At 36.5% G+C, this 22,538-nt stretch overlaps 1 protein-coding gene and 1 long non-coding RNA gene across 11 annotated transcripts in view; both read right to left on the reverse strand.

The window, feature by feature from the left end:
* The window catches only part of AKAP6 (A-kinase anchoring protein 6), a 279,284-nt gene that overhangs the window by 59,146 nt on the left and 197,600 nt on the right, over positions 1-22,538 (reverse strand). The window lies entirely within an intron of this gene.
* Positions 1,499-10,078, reverse strand: LOC311437649. The gene is made up of 4 exons (XR_014693607.1): positions 9,219-10,078; positions 8,024-8,238; positions 5,989-6,090; positions 1,499-1,608 (listed from the first exon to the last, which is right to left on the reverse strand). It is a non-coding gene; the product is annotated as an uncharacterized lncRNA (long non-coding RNA).

Raw genomic sequence — 22,538 nt, forward strand, 5'->3', positions numbered from 1 at the left:
GATGAAACTGTTTAAAAAACTGTACAGCTTCATCTGTGTGTGATTTGTCAGGTCTGAAGCTTTGACGTGCCCAAGGGGCAGACCCCAGCGGGGAGTAGGCTGCAGAGCTAAATAGCTGTGAAAGAAGTCTTAATGTAGGATGGAATTCAAACTAACCTTGACATGACCTCAGGAAAAATATGCAAAAAGTAAAATGAATGCACTCTGCAAGATACATCCTAATTTCGTGGCCAAGCTGGTTAGTTTCGCAAACAGAACTGGGGCTTTAAAAGCAAAATAAAATACAAGAAAAAGGGGAAACTTCGGAATTCAGAGTAAAAACTTGAGCTGGCATGGTGTTACTGTGGAGGCATATGAACCATTTGGAAACAATCCAAATAAAAACCAACACTGAACAATATTGTTGTCAGCCTGTCTATTCAGGAAAATTGTTTTTTTAGGTTGAATATAAATGACACAAAGCCAAGATTACATCATTGCATTACAAAGTCTGTTGTGGCTTTTAGCCGAACAAGCCCCATGGATCTACTGGCTGATGGCAGTAATTCAGTAAGAAGTTTTAAGGGCTTCTCTCTTTTTTTTTTTTTTTCCCTCTAGCTTCGTTACTCTAAATGTAGAGAAATTTTGTTTAAATGCTTATTATTTATTTATTTATTTTAATCCACATCCTTGAGTTAGTTCTGCAAGCTTTCTGCTTGATACCAACAATAAAAAATTGAGTGGGGATATTAAGTCTTGATTTGGCTTTATTATGCATTTTGCCCGTCTTGCTCAGTGCTCAGTTAAGCAGGAAGACATCCACCCTAATACAGCAGCCAAGAACTGGCTAATTCACTAGATATATGGAAATTTTAATTGAGTGTCAACTTGTGTTGAAATTCAATCCCATTACCTTCAGAATGCAATTTTGTAGTAATACCAGTTATTTACAACACTATTAACCAGTTTTTAAATATAATTAAATTGCTAAGAACATATAGCCAAAATACAGCAGTTTGCATTTGTATAGCAAGGATGATCAAATATCAGGTGCATGAGATCCCACTAGAACTGTGGCCCATCTAGAAAGCAAGAAAAACCCTGGCAGATGATAAAAAACCACGGTCCCACAACAGAGGTTGCAGTACAGTTCAGGTAAGGCCACAGACTTTGTGTATTTCATGTCATAACAATCTATTGATCCTGTAAACTATTATTTTACTGGGATGTTTGGCTGATATACTAAGGAATTTCTGAGATTGATCCTGCGTTGCTTGCAAGAATGCTGTTAGAGTTTTTACTAATATGAGGTTTATTTCACACCTTGCACCGGAGGTGTGACTTTCGGAACAGACTAATGCAGATGCAATCTATGGACATGCTTTAAATATCAAATTCGGATTTAGTTTAATTTACATTTATTTAGTTGCCTGAAGAATTACTGATGTAAAATAAATAAAAAAAATGTGTTCTTTATGGATTAACAACTACTATATCTTTCAATTACTGCACACATGTAATTAATGACAGAAAAGCAGAGAGTAAAAGGTGTTCCAAAATCCTGGAGTAGGCAGTAGTTAGCCTGTTACTGGTCAGAAAAGGCATTCGATGGTAGGGAAACTGTATGACCTGGAAGCAAAATGGTGGAGATGTAAGTCTCCCTGGCTGGAAATTCTGAAATGCTGATCCTGCATGTACCACATCTAACACAGCTACTTTTTTACATTTACATTTTTACAAAATAAAATACAACAATGTAAGTTTATGGAGATTTTTTGAAGAAGATAATCAAAGAAACTAATTTATAGCCTGAAGTTCTCATCTTTTCCTCCCTTCTGCTAAGCTGTGCCTACTTCTTCGATATGCATGAAACACAGAGTTAGAACTCATCTACACAAAGATTTAATTCCAAATGCACTGACTATTGTCAGGCTGTGTGTTACAGGCATCGTTTTATTTTGAAATGGATGTTCCTGTGCATTTATCTTTCACAGACTGGCTCTTCTGAAGTCCTTACTCCATTGTTACTCAGCCAGAATGCTAATGGCGGTCAGTAATAGCCTCCCGTGAGTGAAGCCTGACTGAAAATCGACAAATAAATTATCCTCTCTTCTAGCAGTACCTACTGGGATATGTTTGAGGCTAGAATATAACTGGATCCTTCTTCTTACCTATTTTCCGTACTGTTTCATGGGAGAAGAAATTGTCAACTGCAAAAAGAACCAAATCAAAATCTAAACTGACAATAGACAGAACTCAAAGTCTCTACCAAAGGACAGGAGAATCCACCAAGGAGCTCTGAGGTCCGGATGACTCCAGTATCCCACCACTTAGGGCACACTGGCTTTAGTAACCCATGGTTCTAGACCTTGTGAACTGTGAGAAAAGAAAATCATCTCTTTCCTGTGGCAACGATAGCCCTGCAACCTCTGCAGGCTGGTGAACAAACTTGTGTCAGTGTCTAGCTGGCTCAGTCTCTAACCTCAGAATAAGTGGCCTGAGTACTCATCACCTGTAGAGTCTAGCATAACATCATGATCTTTGCAGTACTTGAACTTTTTTCTACACAACAGAACATACACCTGTTCAAGGGCCCAAGTAAGCCTCTGACCAAAAGGTGCAATCTGGTGCTGACACCAGATTTCTCAATTTGTCCCAAAGTTATAATGATAGAATGTCATTCTTATTTTAAACACATATCCTGTACTCTATTAAGTAAAGTGAAAGCTAATAGTTTTTATAATTCGCTATTTGATTTGTTCCTTATAATTTCCCTTGAGTTATGTCAAAGTTGGCACACTGAGCAGGTCCACTAGGAGTGCTGAACCATCTCTACTGACTACCTAAAACACTGGCAATCATTGTAATTTCTTTTATAGCAATGCCATTACAATGTACTACATCAAAACTATTGTTAAAACATGTTAAAAAGTTATATGGTTAGTCATGTTTTATCATCTCCCGACAGACGTATACTGAACTCTTCAAGAGACATAGCAGCTAAAATCTGTTCACTTTCATAAATAGAAATAAATGTTATTAAAACAAAGGCAGAAAGTAAGCATCCCAATTCCATTACCCGTGTTAGCAGTGAACAAATCTTATTTCATAGTGAATTTTAAAAAATTATAATCTTTCCTTTTTAATACTATTCTGAGAAAAACATAGTACTTTTAAAGTAAAAGAAAAAATACTCTCAAGTTGAAAAGTTATTTTTAAGATCAACTACAAACTGCTTTCAAGAGCAAATTTATAATGGAAATGCTGACACAGCCTAAACTATGGCTGTGTGAATGCTGCAGAAACAGCTATTTCAGAAAACATTTTTAGCATTAGAAGAAGACCGACTTTGTTTAAACCTGAACTTATTTTTTACAATAGCAAGTAATGTTAACAGCATGCTGAAAATGTTAAGGCTAAGTGTACAGTGTCAAAATAGATTGAATCTCTCTGAAAACTGGAAATTCAAGCTTTTTAAACATAATCCAGATGTTTGGCTTTTAATCACATTTCAAGAAAGAGGAAACTTATGCGATACAAAATTCATACATGCATATTTCATTAGTGCCTTTCCTATCACTGAATTAAAAATTTCTAACATATGTTTTCCTCAAACAGATAATGTTTTAAATTAGAAGAGTTGGCAAGAAGTTGTACACCTCACAAATGTCATTGAATTATTTTAACATGGAAGAAAATATTTCATTTTTTACAGTATTAACAGCTTTGATAGTAAACGCTACAGCAGCGGTCATTTTTTCCCGTATTAGTAGTAAGTCCCTGAAACAAACTAAGCATATAAAGATGGCTGAACGACGAGAACTAACAACTAGCATTCTTCAGAATAGCATTCTGATAACACCCCGATGGGCCTGTAAGTATTTAACACAGATGCCTTCTCTCTTCCTCGCCAGTGATCAACACAGCAAAATGCTATGCCCAAGCAGCTTTCTCAGTAAAAGCCAGACTACCTTGAAGGTGGAAAAACTTATTCCAAGATGTAATTCCATTTTACAACACTTTCTAACACCACCAGCTTCACTGCATAATATTAAAGGGATTATACTGGCGTGACAATTGTTTCTAAAAACTAACACACATGACAAGTTATGATTTTTTTTAACCTCCAGAGACTTAGTGAATTAGGCTCTGAATCCATTTCTAAAAATGGACTTTCAGAACATAAATTATTTAAAATATTAAAATATTGTTAAAACAGGCAAAACCAAACCAATAAAAATTGTGAGGAGCTATCACACATATAATGGGAAAATAAAAGGGAAAAAGAAACACTGCTTCTTTCCACCTGCCCTGGCATTGGGCTTGTTCTTTAAAAGCCTCACCACCCAAGGGGTCTGCAAAATGCTATCGTGAAACACCAGGAAGAGAAGCATGCACTCTGTTACTCTGTGATGGAATGGAGTAAGATGCTTTTGACCGTTACTACGAACAGCAATTCTGTCCAGAAATGTTGGAAACTAAATAATCTGGTACATGCTAAAAGCCAGTCTTCTCTGTATCTCGAACAGCTGCTGTGCCTAGGAGAGATGCTTGGCCTCTTTCAGAACAGCCATCAGCAAGGCTATGGCTAATGCAGCATTTTACAGGCACAATCAAGCTTGCCATTCCTGTGCTCCAATTAGTTGGGGACTCACAACAGCCCTGTGGAAAAATATAATTCTCAATTTCAAATGAGAAATTGAGGCACAGATGGATGACGTGTCCAGTGTCGGAGATCACTGATGTGAGTACAAGTCTTTCGAGATCTGCACGAGCATTCTCTGCTACAGAACACGTTGTCTAGCATAGCCAAACATAAAACTACTTAACGGTGTTTGTTTCATACTACACTGGAAAAAAAAATGTATTATACTACTTATGGTACATTTTAGTCACTGTAGAAAATACCTCAGATCTAAACTCGGTAAATCTTTATTTCTGTAAGACATTTAGGAATTAATAGCTACCTTTAAAAAAATACATAAGCGTAGTGACACTGAACTCATTTTGTCTACTGCACAACTAGTGAGACAGAAACAAAAGAAGCTTTTCCTCTGCTTCTATTTGCCTGATTTCAGGTGTCTGTTTTCAAGGTTTTATGCTGCTGCTAAATGTGAACTCTGTTATTTGCTGGCATGATGAAAGCTGAAAGCTTCTTCTCATTTCTAATGGCATTCTGCCAAAATATTCTCTGCAAAAAACTTGGGCTGATTCACAGATCTGAAGTTCAAGAAATTGTCATAATCTAACATCACCACTTGTATAAAATGTGCCATACTCTTCCCTTCCTTATATTAAACTCTCAATGTTCTGGGTTTAAGCAAAACTTTTGGTATTGCATCCAACCCTGATTTAAAGTTGCAAATGATGGAAAATTCATAGTATTGCTTGATAAAATGAAAAATCATTGGCTTCTTTAGCTGCTAAAAGCTGTGTGGCTTGTTTCTAGTTTGAATTTGTTTAAGTTTAACTTCCTGCTGTTTTATCTTCTTATACCTTTGCCAATAGTTGAATGCCTGTGAAAGCATGACGTTAGTATAAGAATGAAATATGAAAACAGATGACTTGCACTGATCTTGAATTTCATGTTTCTGGGATTACTACATACAGAACCAAAACAGAGAGAAGCAGAAGAATTTTTACAGAGGCTGGTGAAGACAAATACATATACTTTGGACAATCTTAAGGCTTGATTCTTCCTAATACTGTCAGAAAGCCCATTTTCCATAACTTGACCCCAATATAAATAAAAAACAATGGGTTTGGATTTAACTTGTGTTTACAGACAATATTGCCTGTAGTCACATTTTGGCTTTTACTTGTTAGGCTCTCCTGGTTCAGCTTTTTTTTTTTTTTTTCCTGTTTCTACAAGATTTTTTTTCTGCTTCTTTTCATGCTAGAAAGAAGTATGGGGAATAGGAGAAAATAACCATAGCAGCAAATAAGCAAGTGACTTGGACGATATCAGTAAGATTTGCATCCACAAGAAGAGTGTTTTCTAGTACATACCTGAACTAGATTCACGCCAGAAATTTTAAAGTTGAATGCAAAATCATCTTGACAGACTCGGGAATCTGCACCTTTCTGTTTAGCATTGTGCAATAAGCTACTCTGAAACCAGCATACAGTTAAAGGCCTGAATATTAATAGAACCTTTCAGCAATTAAACAAACAAATAAACAAATAAATTAAAACAAACAGTTCTATAAAAATACTGCAATGAAACTGTAGAAGTGGATTTAAGAAAAAAAAAAAAAGAACAACAAAAAACACCTTCAACGTTGACTTATGCTGCTTCAATGAAACACTAATTTCATGCCCTAAGCAGTCTGATAAACTGGTGGTTATCGATATTCAAACACATAAAATGCTTTCAATGTCAGTAGGTTTAGATATTGGCAAATTATTCCTGCACTAATGTCTCAATTCTATGTTTAAAAAAAAATAAAATGAAAAAGACATGTCTTGACAATATATGCATATATCCGAGAAGGAATTTTTCAAAGGACTGCAGCAACAGGAAATACACAAAACCAGTCCTGAAATAATATGAAGCAAATTCAGGATATTTTGAATCTACTTCAGCTGTAGAGAACACTACGGTAGCCTTACAAACTTTTCTTTTTCTGGCATTCTCTCAAGACATTCTGGTGCTGCTTTTGTGGTCAACTTATCCTGGTAACCATGCATGCCATAATAGCTGTGTGGCAGTTCAAATCCAAATTCGAAAGGTCTGTGCCCATTAAGACAAGCTATACGCTTAAAATAATGTGTACCAATGCCTTCAAATTTAACCGTTCTCTGCCTAATCAATAAAAATTTGCTGTACTATGCTGCATCTATAGGGAATTTAGTAATTCCAAATGAAGATAGAAAATTGAAGGAAAAAGAATGAGAAAAGGCTGAGGGGAAGAGAACAAGACCCCATCATTCATGCTGCGACATTCAGATTTATTTTTTATTTTTTAAGAAAGATGTTCTGTTGAGAATATCAGGAAAAGTAAGTGACTGATTTTGGTGACATAACTATCATGAATGGTACCTTCATTTCAATGAAATAAACAGTTTTACCCAAATTTGTGCTTCTTGGTGTAAAAAAAATCATTTTATAATTAGTGGCAATTCTAAAATAATAATATAAAATCTACCTTGTTGAATACTCCATGTTCCTAATAGTATTAGGTTATGGTGTTTGTTTTTTTTTTGTTTGTTTGTTTTGTTTTGTTGTTTTTTTTTGTTTGTTTTGTTTTGTTTTGTGTTTTTTTTTTTTCCTTCAAATCTGCATATGAATCAACTACATTAGGTCATTTTCTTAGCTATTATGCTGGAGATATAGTATGTTGCTGTAGAACTGAAATTTAAAGAAATTAAAGTAATGAATACATATTTCAGAACAGGCTATAGAGCTTCTGTACATTAGGAAGCTACACTAGCACTACATTAACCCTATTAAAGGTAATTTTTCCAGCTCATTTGTGATTGGCATTTGGTACTGATGTTTGAAGAATTGCCATTGCATTGATTTTATTCTTTGCTTCTTTAATAAAGTGTGGAAGAAATGGCAGAGGAAGAAGTTAACTGTCCTTTGGTAAAGCCATTAAGCACTTAAGAAAAAGGGTTGAACATTTAAACCGTATAAAAATCTTTAAGGATATTCTATATGTTTGTTAATTTTGCAACCTTTTCAGTTAGCCCTGAAAAATCCTCACTGGTATGAATACATTTACATTTGACTGGTACAACAAAAAAGACCAAAGTAAGATTACAAATGCCATGCTTGCAGTCACAGAATAAAGTCCTCTAACAATAGAAGTTTCAATAAATATTATTGTACACCCTTCCCAAGGCATGAGTCCGGGCATACACCGAACAACACAGTGTAGCAGGCCACCTGGTGGTCAAATAAGCTAATTATCCACTTTTAACTAAAAATTAGAGGACCATACAAAGGACGTAAGAACATGAAATAAATGCATAAACTCTATCAACTAAAGCCTATTAGAACTAACGTAGGAACATATAAAAGAGCTTTTCTTTACCTTACCTTAGGTTCTCAGGGAGTGGTCACTGCTTGAGGCAAGATACTGAGGTTGGTTGAGCAACGTTTTCTTGCATTGAAGGTGCTTATAAGTTAAGTTCCTAGTCTTTTCCAATGACACTTCAGAAAATAAGGTTTTACCGCAGCTCAACCTATCACACTGCGCTTCTCCGTTCCCTTGATAGAACTCATAACTGTCTTGTAGGAGTTTCCCTGGGAAGCTTGAACACAGGGTATGTAAAAACACATTGGCCAGCCCACTACTTTGAAGGACACAGGAACTGAGATTACAATGCCCACAGATTGGGGTCAAAATATCTTACAGCCATACAAACCAATGTCAACAGGCACCAGTGCAAGTTACTGTCCATACTGTAGATTCAGACTTACCAAAGAAGTCGATATGAAATATAAGGCAACTGCTGTCTAGTGACAAGTAGTTGAGATGTCTGAATTGATGAGTTTAGAGTAAAAACTTTGGAAAGATCCTCAATTGTTGAATGACCTGACAACTAAGAGTCAGAACATGATCTGTCGGGTTTGATCAGAATCTGCTGGTATGGTTAACATCTATAGCACTAGGATAGCAAATTCTAGCCCTGGCAGATTAAGTCACCAAGCTGTAAGACATATGGACAAAAAGAACTAAAATGAAAGATGCAACAATTTCTGAAGAACCTGAGGAGGAAGCATATTCTTCAGGAGTGAATAAATTAGAAAGCACTAGAGAGCAGAGCAGCATGCACATGACTGGAAATGTTGGATGTTTGAGGCTATTTTTAGCCTTACAAAACCATGATATCTATATAAAAACCTTTTCTCGTAAGACCTCTACATCAAATTTACAAACAAATCACATGCATGATCCAAACGGTCTATGCTGATTTTAATCAAACCAAATGCCTAAACCATCAGGTCTGCCATCATTCTAGTTCTCCATGTTGTGAGGTTATCCAAACATGGAGGAAATGTTCACAACATACAGGCACCATGAGCACAACAGCTTTAAATGATATGCAAGTTATTATAATAGTGACTGGTTTGAAGGGAAGGAGGCACATAGATTCATTTTCTGGCATGAATTCACCTGGGTAAAGTGTGGAAAATATACTTCTTTGCTATTTAAACATGCAGGGACAAACCCCAGAACATTTTAGCTGTCATCTGAGTACACCTCAGCACCAAGGTGAGGATTTCCTACCTGCTGGTTTACTATGGCCATGAAGAGTTTTCCACATGGTCTGTGGAAACAGTCAGTCTACAGAGAGAGAATACACTGCAGTTCAGCCAAGAAATAGCATGTGAGACACATTGCTTTTAAAGGAGATGCAAAAAACTCTTCACACATATGTCACCTATCCCACCAATAATTAGTTCTGCTTGTTATTGCCCAATGCTATTGGCCAGCAATGTTCTACCTCCCTTTTAAACCTGCTTCTAACAGGATGAGTAGAATTTTAATTAATGTTATCTAGGCATAAACATTTTCCATGAAATAAACATTTTTTATTGCTTAACATTTTGATACTGTAACTTTGAAATGTGCCAGGAATAGCTAAGCTCACTTATTTTGTATTTGTGCTGTTAGACAAAATACATGTGTACAGATATGTATCTTACAAACAACTGAAGTAAATGCAGATATTTGTCTTTAAACAAACTGCATCCTCTTTACTTTGCACCTAATACCAAATACTCTACTTTGTTCATCATTTTTTAGGGAAGAGTCAGTACTGTTCGTTAATTAGTAGAAATACAACTAGCACTGAATTGAGACCAAAAGAATAATAGTTGTGGGTGTGGGTCCATCAGTAGCCAGAGGCAGCAGGTTATGTCTCAGAGGTGAGACGCTGCACATCAGATAATGCACAGTACATTGTCTCTTCTGGAAGAATAGTGCACTGTGCATGTGAAGGGAGCAAGCTGTGCTGTCGCTTCTGGGCAAGACAGAAATTCATTGTTTCACTGATTTCAGAAACCAGGGCTAGAAGACACTTCTTTGCAATGATCAGGTGATGCACAGTATTTTGCCTCTAATTCCCATCTCCTGCTGGGATCCAAGAGCCCCTACTCCTCTCAGAGACAATCTGTGTATGTTAACTGAGACTCTGGTGTAGAAAGTCCAGTGTGGTACTCCCTGAACCTATGATTTTAAGATCTAAAGAAAAGTGAAAGAAAGAATTTTTTACCATCTATAGTGCTTCTCTCACCCTTGAATTAAGCCAACAATAAAATGGCAATTGGGTCAAATAAATCAGCCTTCACTCTCGTATTCCAGCTGCTAGTTGTCACTGGGGCCTTTTCCACACTTGGTGATCTGTGTCAGAAAGAATGCTATTTTCATTTTTACTTACCCCTGTGTGCATTCGCTAGTTCTACTGTGGTGTAGAGAACAACAACGGAGTAGCTAACAGGAGCTCTGCATCACTAGGAGATTTCTGTAAAGCTCCATAGTTCAGCAAAGGGATTCGCTTCTCTAAAGAAGGAGACCACAGCTTACTCCCTTGAAATAGTTGTACTATTAAAGGACTGATATCTCAATATGCCAATTTTGTATTTGACATCACAGTAAACGTTTGTTTTTGGTGTTGTTTTCTTCACAGTGAAAAAGAAAGAAAAAAAAAAAAAAAGGTCCCAGGTTTTCAGTTCAATGATTTGGAGGTCAGTTTAATGGTTTCTGACCACTAGCAGATCTGCCGCTAAGGCAGATCCAGTCTGCCTTAGTTTCTGTGGCTTCACGATCTCTACTTTACCACATTACCTTTTTCATCAGTTTCACTAGACTCACAGAATTCTGTTTCGGGGAACTCTAGGGTGATTTGTGGGGTTTTGTGCTAACTTCAACTTAACATCAAGTGGTCATCTTCAAAAGTATTATATTCAGCTAGAATGCTAGAGAGGAAACACAGCAACTGTACTGTTTCTTTCAGATACTGCTTTGAATACTGCTTTGCAACTGAAACCAGAGCTTGTACAGATGTATGGCCACCAGTGTACAGAATTCCTTTAAAACAACTATTTTAAACTGAAAGTGATGGTATCTCTTATTTCAGGGGATCCTTATTGACTGACTACATTTATCCACTGGCCTCATCATGATTTCATTGCACATCTGCAGTGCTTGGTTGCATCTCTCCAGTCTAATTTTGCTCCTTATCAGTGTTGCACTGCAGCTGGCTCCACAATCCAGCTGGTATCAAATTAGTCATTGATCTAATAGCATAGTTGCAAATATAGCAATTGAATGCCTGGCAGCCTTATGCATTGTCAGAACACTGAGAATCTTTAGATCTACTCAAGTCACATTACAGATATCTCCTTCTTCATTAAAACCTTAAATTCTCAGTCATTTCAGACAGTATATTTTAATTTCAAAGGTAACTGCAATATTCAACCTGCCTGCATGGGGCTTTTTTTTACAAAAACATTTTTCTTTCTACTTTTCACAATGCCTGTTCAACTAAATATGTTGCACTAAAACGCCTACATTTTAAGCTGATCTGAATCTGCCCTGCTTCACGTGTTCTTTTGACTTATATCTTTGTTTGTGTTCTGCTGTTTGTCTTTTAGCACTTCTCTGGATAGTTTGGCCACAATTTGGAAGCATACATTAGATTTGCTTTACTCTGAAATCTTCCCTGTGAATGAGAATTGTGTATTTCACAAGTGATTGTGTATTTCACAAGTGATCACAAGTGAAGAGATATAATTATGAAATGTTTTATGTCTTCAGTTACACGTGGGCACTCCAGTTCTTGGCGCCATACCATATCCCCTTTTATGTTTCTGGCACTGGTTAAGTAAACCTTTTTATAGCTTCGTATTTACTTTGAATTATATTTGTCATTCCGATCAATTCTTTTTACAGACTAAGACGTTCCCATTGCCTCAAAGCAAAGCCCTTTTTATCTGGAGTTCCAGTTTTTCTGGTGCTCAGAATTATGCAAGCTAAATTAGATGATTTTAGGTGTGTTTTATCTGGCTATTCACACATACTACCTTCCTGTCTAATGTGACTGTTGTCCCAGATCTCATGTGCTACATTTGGGGAAATATGAGGAAACTACTTAACATTTCTACTCTTAAACTGTTTTTTTGTTTACTACCTTCATTGACTCTTGAAATTTGCTGGGCCCAGGGAGGCCAGGCCCGTAGTTTTCATCAGCAATGAAAACTGCTTCCTTCACAGGAAGTTAGTTATCTATCTGCAGTCTGAATACATGGGTTGATTTCAGTAGGTATCTTGTGAATTTTACTCTCTAATAGCCAGGAAACTAACAACACAGAGACTATTTAGCCATTAATATTGGATGAAGGAGGAATGGATAGAAAGGTCCCTAGCTCAGCACACAGAGGCAAAGGTAGAAGAGGGGTGATTTTCTTCACCTATTTTGTCCTCTTCCTTTCTCTCTTCCGCCTCCACCTCCACACCCCTTTTGTTTATTTTAACTATTACACATTTCAGCCTCAGGCATTCTGGCATTAACACTTTACATATTCTACATATTCTATTTGACCTAAGCTGAAGCAATAAGGAAACTGCATATTTTCAGAAAGAAAGCTTTTCTGTTTGTGGTTTGGTTTTTCTGTTTGTTTGTTTGTTTTCCTGAGACCTGGGAAAAGAAAGGCAAAAGTCTTCCATACATAAGGCATTTGATTATTGACTTGCTGATGAAAAACGAACCCCAAGTTTAAATCAGATATGCTTACTGAAAAATCAAAACAAAACACTACAGATTAACTTTCTAAAACAGAAAAGTGGGATCATGGGACAAACTACTCCTCACAGCTGATGGTGTTAATTTGATCTCTCCACATATGCTAAGAATCTAAGAGGTCTTGCCAAATACTGTTCTTCCACTTCCCTAGCAGACACATTGTCGTCCTTGATGATGGCCGGCAAAAAAGACATGTATGTAAGTCTCAGTACCTCATTCAAAAAGACAAATGTTCACCTTTAGAAAGTTACCACCTGAAAAACTCTAACAGAAATTCTTTATCCATCATCTCCCATTTCTAAGCAAAATCAATTGGTAAAGCAGAGATGATCAAACGGCAGTGTAATGTCTGTCAAATTCTGGATGCATCACAGCAGGGTTTCAAACTGGAATATTGCATAGACATGACACAATGGTACTAAAAAAAAACTCTTTTCATGATAACTGAGAAAGTCAGTGAGAGGTAATGCTGCTGAGAGAGGCTGATCTTCATAACTCCTTTATACAATCAGTGTAGAGATAAGAGAGAAAAGGTTTCTTCTGAAACTATTTCAGAGTGCTTAACTTAAGCTTCTACCCTGAATCACCCCTTGGAGAAGCATCTATTTCTTATAGACTGGTCTACTTAGCTCTCTTAGCAGTCTAAATTAGTCTTCACAGATGACCCCTTCTCCCAGCGCATCACTCTTCAAACTATAACCGGCCCATAGCTTTCCCTGCAGCAACATGTGTTGCTGGTCTGCTCTGTGACACAGCTGGTGTATGTTCTGCAAATCTGCAATGGCACCAATCATGCTGCAACAACGACAACTGAAGGGCAAAACTGCTGTCTTCCCCCAAAAGCACCTCTCCATAGAAACAAACTTAATATTTACAGTTCATGATTACTGCAATTCTATAGCAACCATGTTTTCTGCAATGCTAAAATATCTGCACCCACGAATGTTTAAGAAGAGCCACAGGCATTTCCTACTGGCCACAGGAGCTGGCTGGAACCTACCCCAGGACCCCGTTGGACCTGTTGCAACTACGACTGCAACAACTATGAATGAAACTATAATGATCGCTTATTTTACCTTGTTAGGAGGATAAGTTAGCACAAAATACTGGAGTTATTTTTAGTAAAATGTATTAAAATGTATACTCACAAAGCAAAACAATCACCTAAACTTAAGTTTGTAAAATGGTTACACACTTGTACAACTAAATATAAATATTTTCTATTTGTATGTATTACATATAGAGAACATATATCTTATAAATGTATTTATAAAAGTAAAAAATACAAATAAAAATTGCGAGATTATAAACTGCTATACTTCACTAACTTATTTTTTATGATTTTGCTATGTATATAATGAATGTAATGCAACTGCAAGTTTATTGAGATTTAGTGAATTTGGGTTTCATCTAGAAAACCTGGTAACAAGGTTTTCTGTGTTCATTTGGGTTTTATTTATTTTTTATTAAGAAACATTACAATATCAATTATTTATGAGGTATACTGAAGAGTAGTAATTGGGAAATAAAATAGTATTTCCTTTATCAAGTTTCTGAAGCAAAACATCACTGATAAAACACACAATTTCTATGAGTTTAGAAAACATTGATACGTCTTCTCCTGGGGAATGATGTGAAAATATAGGAAAACAAATTAAAATTTGGCAAGTAACATGAGAAATAGGGTAATACTTTTGCCCCATTGGTTTTTGCTGTCATCTAAGGCACTAGTGAGTTTTTTATCTCGATCCCACTAAAAAAAGCCCAATCCACCAACCTGCTACAAAAAACACAAACATGTTCACATACAAAGTCAAAAATTATGTTGTCACCGTCCTATTTCTGTCTTACTTCAATACATTATTTGTTATATTTTCCAATAAAAAAATACTACGGGGCATCAAATTAGACTAGTAGAAGGTAGCTTTAGGACACATGCACCATACAGAAGGTGGCTCTTAAAAGCATGGGGCTCAGACTGTGGAACAGCTCGAGGCAGCATGCTCTATGGACTTCTCTAAGCTGATGGGGGGGTCAGGATCGCTGGACAACCTCATGGAATGACAATGTTTGGAGAACCAAGTAAGATTCAGCATTCTCTGACCTGATTGAGCTATTTCTATGTTACATACTTATTTTATTTAAATTGAATTACATTTATTTAAATGCTACAAATTTTAATTGGTAATATATGGTTTTGCAACCCAGAACAATGGTTGTGGAATGTAGACAAAAGGCTCTGGGATACAGTGCGATAAAGAGAAATCAGTCCAGTCCTCTTCAAATTTCTACATAGAGAGCTGTTCTTCCTTATTTGGCATTATTGTATATAAGATTTTATGAGTGAATTGTGAGTGCAAATTCCAAAATGACTGTACAAGATTTTTTTTAGTCAGCTGACTCATATTGACTTTATTAAAGCCAAACAAGCCAATTTCAACATTCAACTTTGAAAATATGTCCCTACAATCCTAAACCTTACAATAATACATTAAATACTAACCTCAGAGCAGGCAGCTCTTAGGACTTACATGTGGTCTGCATGTGATCCACTGTGTCAGGAAACAAGAAAATACAGATAACCTAAATTTCTTTAAACCAAATGATAAATTTTTGAGAGGTCGTGCAAAGAACATGTAAATCAGAACAGACGCATGTTTTGGGACACCATATAGCCTCTTTACTCTGTTCAGGGGATGGAAGAACATTGCAGCACCAGTACTATTGTACCCAGTGTTTGATTGCAAGTAGAACAGCATAAGGGTAATACCATTCTTCGTGCAAAGATTAGGCCAATAATAATTTAGTACATCTGACACTAATCCTGAGCCCTTTCTAACTTGTTTGGATGTTATGCAGTCCTAGAATATATAAAGCAATGAAGGTGGTAATTTTCATCACCCATTGGGTGAATTAAGGTGATATTCCCCCCCTCCTTTTTATTAAAAAAAAAAAAAAAAAAAAAAAAAAAAGAACTGAAATGTTCATTGAACAGAAAATGGTTTGGGGCAATTTACTGCTGGACATATGCACTCAAACCACCATAGCTGAGTGTGCCAGACCGTTGCCTCACTGCTGAGTATTTGACAAAGCTTTAAGGTCTCAATGCTCGGGACCTTATCCTACCATTTCATACCACCAAGGGCACAAAGACAGAGCATGTGGAGTTGACTAAGATGCTTGACGTGATGACTGTAAATTGTCCACGTTTTGCAGCTGTAGTAAGGAATGGTGATGACAGCTATGTGGTACACATTTACTTTTGTTTGAAGTCGAATGCCTCTTTCATTCTAGACACACTGCTTTAATCTCCCAAAAGCTGTGCTGGCTTTTGCTACAAGCTCAGTAAATACTGCTTTGCTACAATGTGAAGTTCATCTTCAATGTCATGCTGGGAAGAAATGGGAGAAACCCTCTTACTCTTGTGAAATGCATGAAGCCACTTCTTTTAGAAATATAGTCTTCTCAGCAGAAATTATAACGCTATCTTTAAAAATGCATGTTTACACTTTAAACATATTAAGGAAGCAACCATGAAAATGTGAAAATATTTTTATATTCCTTCTTTACCCATTCTCTAAGCTTACTTTGTAATTCTGTAGACATGGTCATCAGTGTTTCCTATTGTAATTATACAAGACATTAAAACTTAACATTTATCTGCTTTAAAGATGACTTTTTGCCAACAACAATTTTATATGTGGCTTTTTAAAATATAAAATTTGCCAGAGGTAACAAGGAATTTAACCATATTACAAAGTTAAACATATGGATCACTGAAAAATAAACTGGTTGTTACAGTATGTGTCACAACGGAGTTTTCACTCTGTTCTCCAGTGCAACTGAAGTGAAAATATTTGCACAGAAAAAGTTAACCAATTTCATCACTCCCTGCAATAACAGACCACGAAGCTTTGCTGTGTCAGATCCTTTAGTTGATGCCCTAATAACAGTCAGACTTTTATTGCTGCATGGGGTGTCAGATATTTTTGAGACCTCTCATACAAAACAGCCAATTTTCCTACCTAGCATGGAATATTGTAGAGGTTCTCAATCTTTTGAAAAAAAAAATCCAGCCGAGTACATGGAGATTACTGAACTTCAAGAAGAACAGTAACTGAACTCTAAGTTTTCTGCAAAACTTAGCTCAGTTATTTTATTCTGCATGACAATTATAAACATACTACCATTAATACCTTCTACTGAGGCAAGTATCAATCCATATATGAAGACATAAGTAAGTACTGTAATTTACTATTGCTAGTGAATATCTTCATTGATATTATTTAGCAGAATTATCTTTCAGTATTCATTTAAAAAAATTACATATGTTTCATCAGATAAAAGCTTTCATGTTGGGGAATAATCTGGGGCATAATTTGTTAATAGTATTAAAGTCATATTTCACAACAGTGGTAATTTTTGCAAGCTAGCTGAAAAGTTTATTAGCAAACTATAATGACAATTCTGATTGCAATTAAAAAAAACCCTTCCCAAATGGGTCAACACACCTAAGTGTTATCTGATTTTAACATCATGGTTATTACTTATTATCAGGCTGCACAATGAGATATTGATTACTTTTAACCTTTAGATCCAAGATTTCAGGAAAAGTCGAGGCAGTAGCACAGTCTACCTTTCCTGTCTAGTAAACTTATGGCCTTTAGTGGAATTCTAATGATTCTTATTGGCAAGGCAAGTCCGAAATTAGTTTATTCTCTTGGCTCATACAGAAATGATGACATATCTAAAAATAGCGCATGCATAGCAGATTTGTAGTTACTACCTACAAGGGGCTTAATCCTGCTGTGTGCTTCCTCCAAAGCGATGATCACCATCTTTTCCCCCGACTGCTTTAGCAGCTCGGTGCTGGCACTGACAGATCACTGGACAGACAGAAGGCAGTACGGACTGTGCAGAATATGCATCATAGGAGCAAAAAGCTTCACGTTTTCTCATTTATAACCAATCCCCTAAGCATATTGTCCAAATATATCACTCTTCAGGCTGTTAATCTTTTAATAAGTTTTCTTTATATGGAAAATCTGCTTGAAATAAAGACTGAACTACAATGTGGCTTCAGTAGGTACGCAGGACTCGTTTTAAATGGAACAAAGTAATCCAATTAAACTAATCTGTTTTACAAGTTAAAATGATACGAAGCACATTAATTGATCCTTCTAGGCTGCTGCTGTCTGAGCCCTCTTTCTATTTCAGCAGCATTTGGAACTGCTTCGCACATTTGTATCCTCCGCCTGAAGAGAACTCGGTCCTCTGGTTCAGGAGAATTACGGGCAAGAGAAACATATAAGTGTTATGTGTTAGATTAATTTGCAGAACACTTGGCATTATTATTGCCAAGTAGTCAAATTGTTCCAAGTTGTTCCGGAAGGTTGTTATTAATAGTATGTTTTCTGAGGAAACTTCTGTCTACTTTTGGAACTGCATTTCTGTTGCCAAGGAAACTCCTTTAAGCACAGCATTCTAGGAGCACACTGCTGCTTTTGTTTGCCAGTATCCTATTCATATCATCTAAGTAAGCACTTTACATACTTCAGCCTCCAGTTTCAAATGCTGAAGTTTCGCAGTATTTATATGCCTGCGTTAAATATAGTTCAATCCTCTCATTAAACTCGGGGACTCTTGCAAGATGATTTTAACAGTTGCTTTAAAGGACAGGTTTTTTTCACAAGTTTTTAATAAATTAGTTTTAATTTGAATAATAGCTCCATAGGTTATAGCACTAGTCCTTAAGTGTTAATTATCTTTTCACTCTGAAATTAATGTAGTCATTTCCTACTGACTCCTCTACACCATTATTGAAGTGCTGAGGAAAACATGTCATTGAGTTCGGAGCCAGAGCTGTTGTTGTGATTAATCCTGCTCACATGGCCGATCTCTGCCAAAAGGAGATCACTGAAAAAAGGTGACAAAGACAGTGATTTCCTGTCAGCAAAGAGTACGACAGGGCTGTCTAGAAGTGATGCAAATGAGGGAAACTTTCACCATGGTTTGTTTGATCCACTCGGGGCCACAGCCCGCCGCGCCAGGGAGCGGCACAATGGAGCAGCAGCACACCCAGAGGAGAGAAGGCGCTGCACCTTCGAGAGGGCGACAGCCTCCAGGAGGGAAACCAAAACTGCTGCTGGAGGTTTTTTTTTTTTTTTTTTTTTTTTTTTTTTTTAAAGGTACCCTTGGCTTTTGAGGTGCGTTGTAATAGGATTTAATACCGGGAGCCGCTTCCTGCTGATGAAATGGTTTCGTAGATAACCTGTCCTAAAGCCGCATCAACTACATTTCTCCAAAATCTCTGCGCTGCTACAGAAGTAGGGGGGGTTTCCATCTATCTGAGAAGTTATTAGTTCAAGACTTACGGCTTAAGCAGTTCGTATTAAAAACAACATATATCACTTGTAACCAAATAGGAAAATACAATTTCTTTTATTTGATATTTTAAAATGTTTAGTTAATTTTATTCCGAACATGCTAACAGTCTGAACAATCATGCTCTACATATTCGAATGGGGTTTTAATCTAACACAATTAAGTTTTGCAATTAATCTTCTGAGGGAAATGGAAAGAATTATCATTAACTTTTCTGCCTAGTATACTCATTCCTAATGTCCACATTTCCAGTAAATGCCTACTTGCTTCATTTTTGAACATTCAAGGTACAGAATTACTCAAGTTTCCACTAAAGGGCTCATTAGCGGAGTGTAAATTCGTTGGGTTTGATCCTCCAGAAACGGCACATGAATACAGCTGAAGTCAATGCAAGTTCTGTGTACTCAGAGCTTATGAGATCAGACTCACATGCAGTAGATTAAAATGAAATAAACATGATACATTTGGCATTAAACTGAGCTATTACCACAGTACAAAGAAGTGAGAGTCCAAAAACGGGGGGGTGGGGGGAGGGAGGATGCTCCTTTCAGTTTTTTCTTAGTTGATAGAGCATCAGAGAACAAATAAACTGCAAGTTGTGCATTCTGTGACTGTCATCCCACCAAACACTAGTTGATTTTCAAAACCATTAGCTAGTTTAAGAGTGTAAAGCTGAAATCATTTAGGGCTGTGGGGGTGCACAGAGAGGAAAACGAAGGACAAATAAATAGTCTTCTATTTTCGCAAGTCTTTGCACTAAAATCTTGGAAATCTAGGGAAAATCAGCATACATATTCAGATTTATTTTTTTTTAAATGGCTGTGCTACTCCTCTTATATTAAGGGCAAAATACAACATAGTTAAAGAGAGTTAATAAGGAACCTAATAAAAAACCATGAAGCTCCTGGAATATTACAAAACAAAATTAAGTTGAGAGTTGACATAAATCTATATTAAATCTGAAAATATAGTACTGGGAAAATAGTCTAACCATGAAAATACATTTTATTTTCCCATATGCAATTTTAGCATTTATATATTATGTTATGCTGCTTTAATGTATGCTTTTCCCTTCCGATTTACCTGTTTTATCATTGTGCCTTCCCATTCATAGACTCCTTAGGGGCAGTGATTACTGTTGGTAATAGTGATACCACAGCAGGTTCCCTGGCAGAGGCAGCTTGCTGAGCTGGCTCAGAGGTGCAATTACTTGTCAGCTCAATAACTGAAAAGAGGGATCTGTGGGTTTAGGAGAATCCACCAAAATGCAGAGAGTGCAATTAGCAGGTTCATGTTTGAAGCTGTAGCTGATAAAGAATGACTAAAGCAAGACCTGTGTTTTCATAACACCCCACATCTTTGAGGTATTCTGGTAATAATAGCTGCTTGAATTTCTCTTTGCAGATTTCTTTCCCTACAGAGTAGAAAGGCTGTGTTCACAGTGAAGTCTAAGCAGTGCTCGTGTCCCATTGCTGTGAGCACTAGACCATCCAGCACTCTGTACGAAACCCTCCAAATAAAAAGGGTGTCACTACTGATTACACAAGAGATTTACTGGGATAGTTTAAAATATATGTATATATATTAACAGTGTTTCTGAGGGCATGATTCATTCTTTTACTTGAGTCTCTGAAATTAAGGATGATAAAGACCTACTGATTTATCTGACCTCTCTTTTTGTTGTGTAGAATTGTTCCCTCAATTACATTTGCTAATGTTTTCTTTTGTCTACTTTTAAATGTCTGAAATTATGGGGCTTTCAGCAGTTCTTTAGGAGGTTTTTATATTTTATTTTTCCTTTGAAAGGCTAACAGATCTTAATGCTATTCCTTCAAGCCTTTTATATTACCTGCAAATACTCATCCTGGTTTATGGACACTCCTTAGCCATCTCTTAACCAAACTGCACATTTCTAGTTGCTTAACTCTTTCCTTCTGTCTTTAGCAATTTGTTTGCTGCTTTCACTGGAAAGGTATACTCAGAATATTCACTGTGAGAGGGTAAACAGTCTGTTTCTACCCTTCTTCAAGTGGTTTTGCAGTTGTCAGTACTTTTGAGATGGGGGCTCTATTAGTTAGATGCCATCACTGTGGAAACTGTAGAGCAAACACACAGTCCCTTTGACATAAACTTTCTGCTTTCAGAAGTGTCACACACATCATAAGACAGAATTTGGTAATAATGAGAGACCGTTACTTCCCATTTTGGATAAACAGTATTCCTCTTTTTGCCACCATACTCTACTGCCAACTAAGTCATAAATTACTGCCCTCTATTATTATTGTCACTATGCCTGACCATCTATAATTAGTTTTAGTGGCTACATTTGGATACCAGGAAAGGAAGTATCCTAAATAGCACCCAGTATACTTGGGCTGGCTGCTTATGCCCTGTTGCTTCTCATATTGATGGGTGGATTTTTTCTAAACTTTGATTTATGCTTATTGATTTTTATTTATTTATTAGTGTAGGACTAAAACTAGTAGCTAGATTAGGCATGGTACAAGCTGGTCATATACGGACAGGCACTACCAAAATACACTGTTTTAGACTCGCAAGAAACTTTTTACTGAATTAGACATTGCTTATTTCTAAGCCTAGACAGGGCCAGGACTGTTAATGTGTGACTAATATGATTAAGTATTTAGAAATTTAGAAAAAATACATTAGTGAAAATAAGAAATGATTGACAAATCAAGAAACAGAGATTATGGAATTAAACTCACAGGCTAAAATAGTTCAGACCTGGACCATATTTCCATTCCTAAACATATTCTAACTTGTTTGGCAACACTTTTTCACCAGGTATTTTAAATAAAATGACTAACATTAAAATAAAATGAAGGAAGGACATCAAGAAAACAGGATGCCAAAGCAAGAAAAAACTAAATTATATTTAATAAATTATCAAATTGTGCAATCATAGAAGAAAGAAAACAACTTCTATTTGACCTTGAACGTACCATTTATTCAATAAGAAATAAAAAAAAGCTAGAGGGTAGTTGTTTCTTTTCATTATACTGTTGCTGATTCTGTGGTTAGTTATTAATTTTATTTTTTATGATTCACAATCTGCTCTTTGAAATATGCCATATGCTCAAAGCAATTCAAGGATGACAACTGTCAGAATTACTCCAATAAAAATTGCCTAAATGAGGAAGATTTACTGCAGCCTGATATTTCTGTCAAAAGCCCCTCCTTTCTTTTCCCCACTACCCCTCATTCCCATGGACTATAGCTTCTCAGACACACAGTGAAGCCTGAAATGGTTTTAGATCAAATCCACGCATTTTGGCCAACTTCCGGAAAGTACTCTAAAAGAAGTGACTCTAAAAGAAAGTACTCTAAAAGCTTCTGGGCTAACGCTACCACGATAAATATAATCTGTGTGTGACTGTGTGTGTGCATGTGTATACACA

This window comes from Aythya ferina (genome assembly GCF_964211825.1).
Source record: "Aythya ferina genome assembly, chromosome: 5".
Lineage (NCBI taxonomy): Eukaryota > Metazoa > Chordata > Aves > Anseriformes > Anatidae > Aythya > Aythya ferina.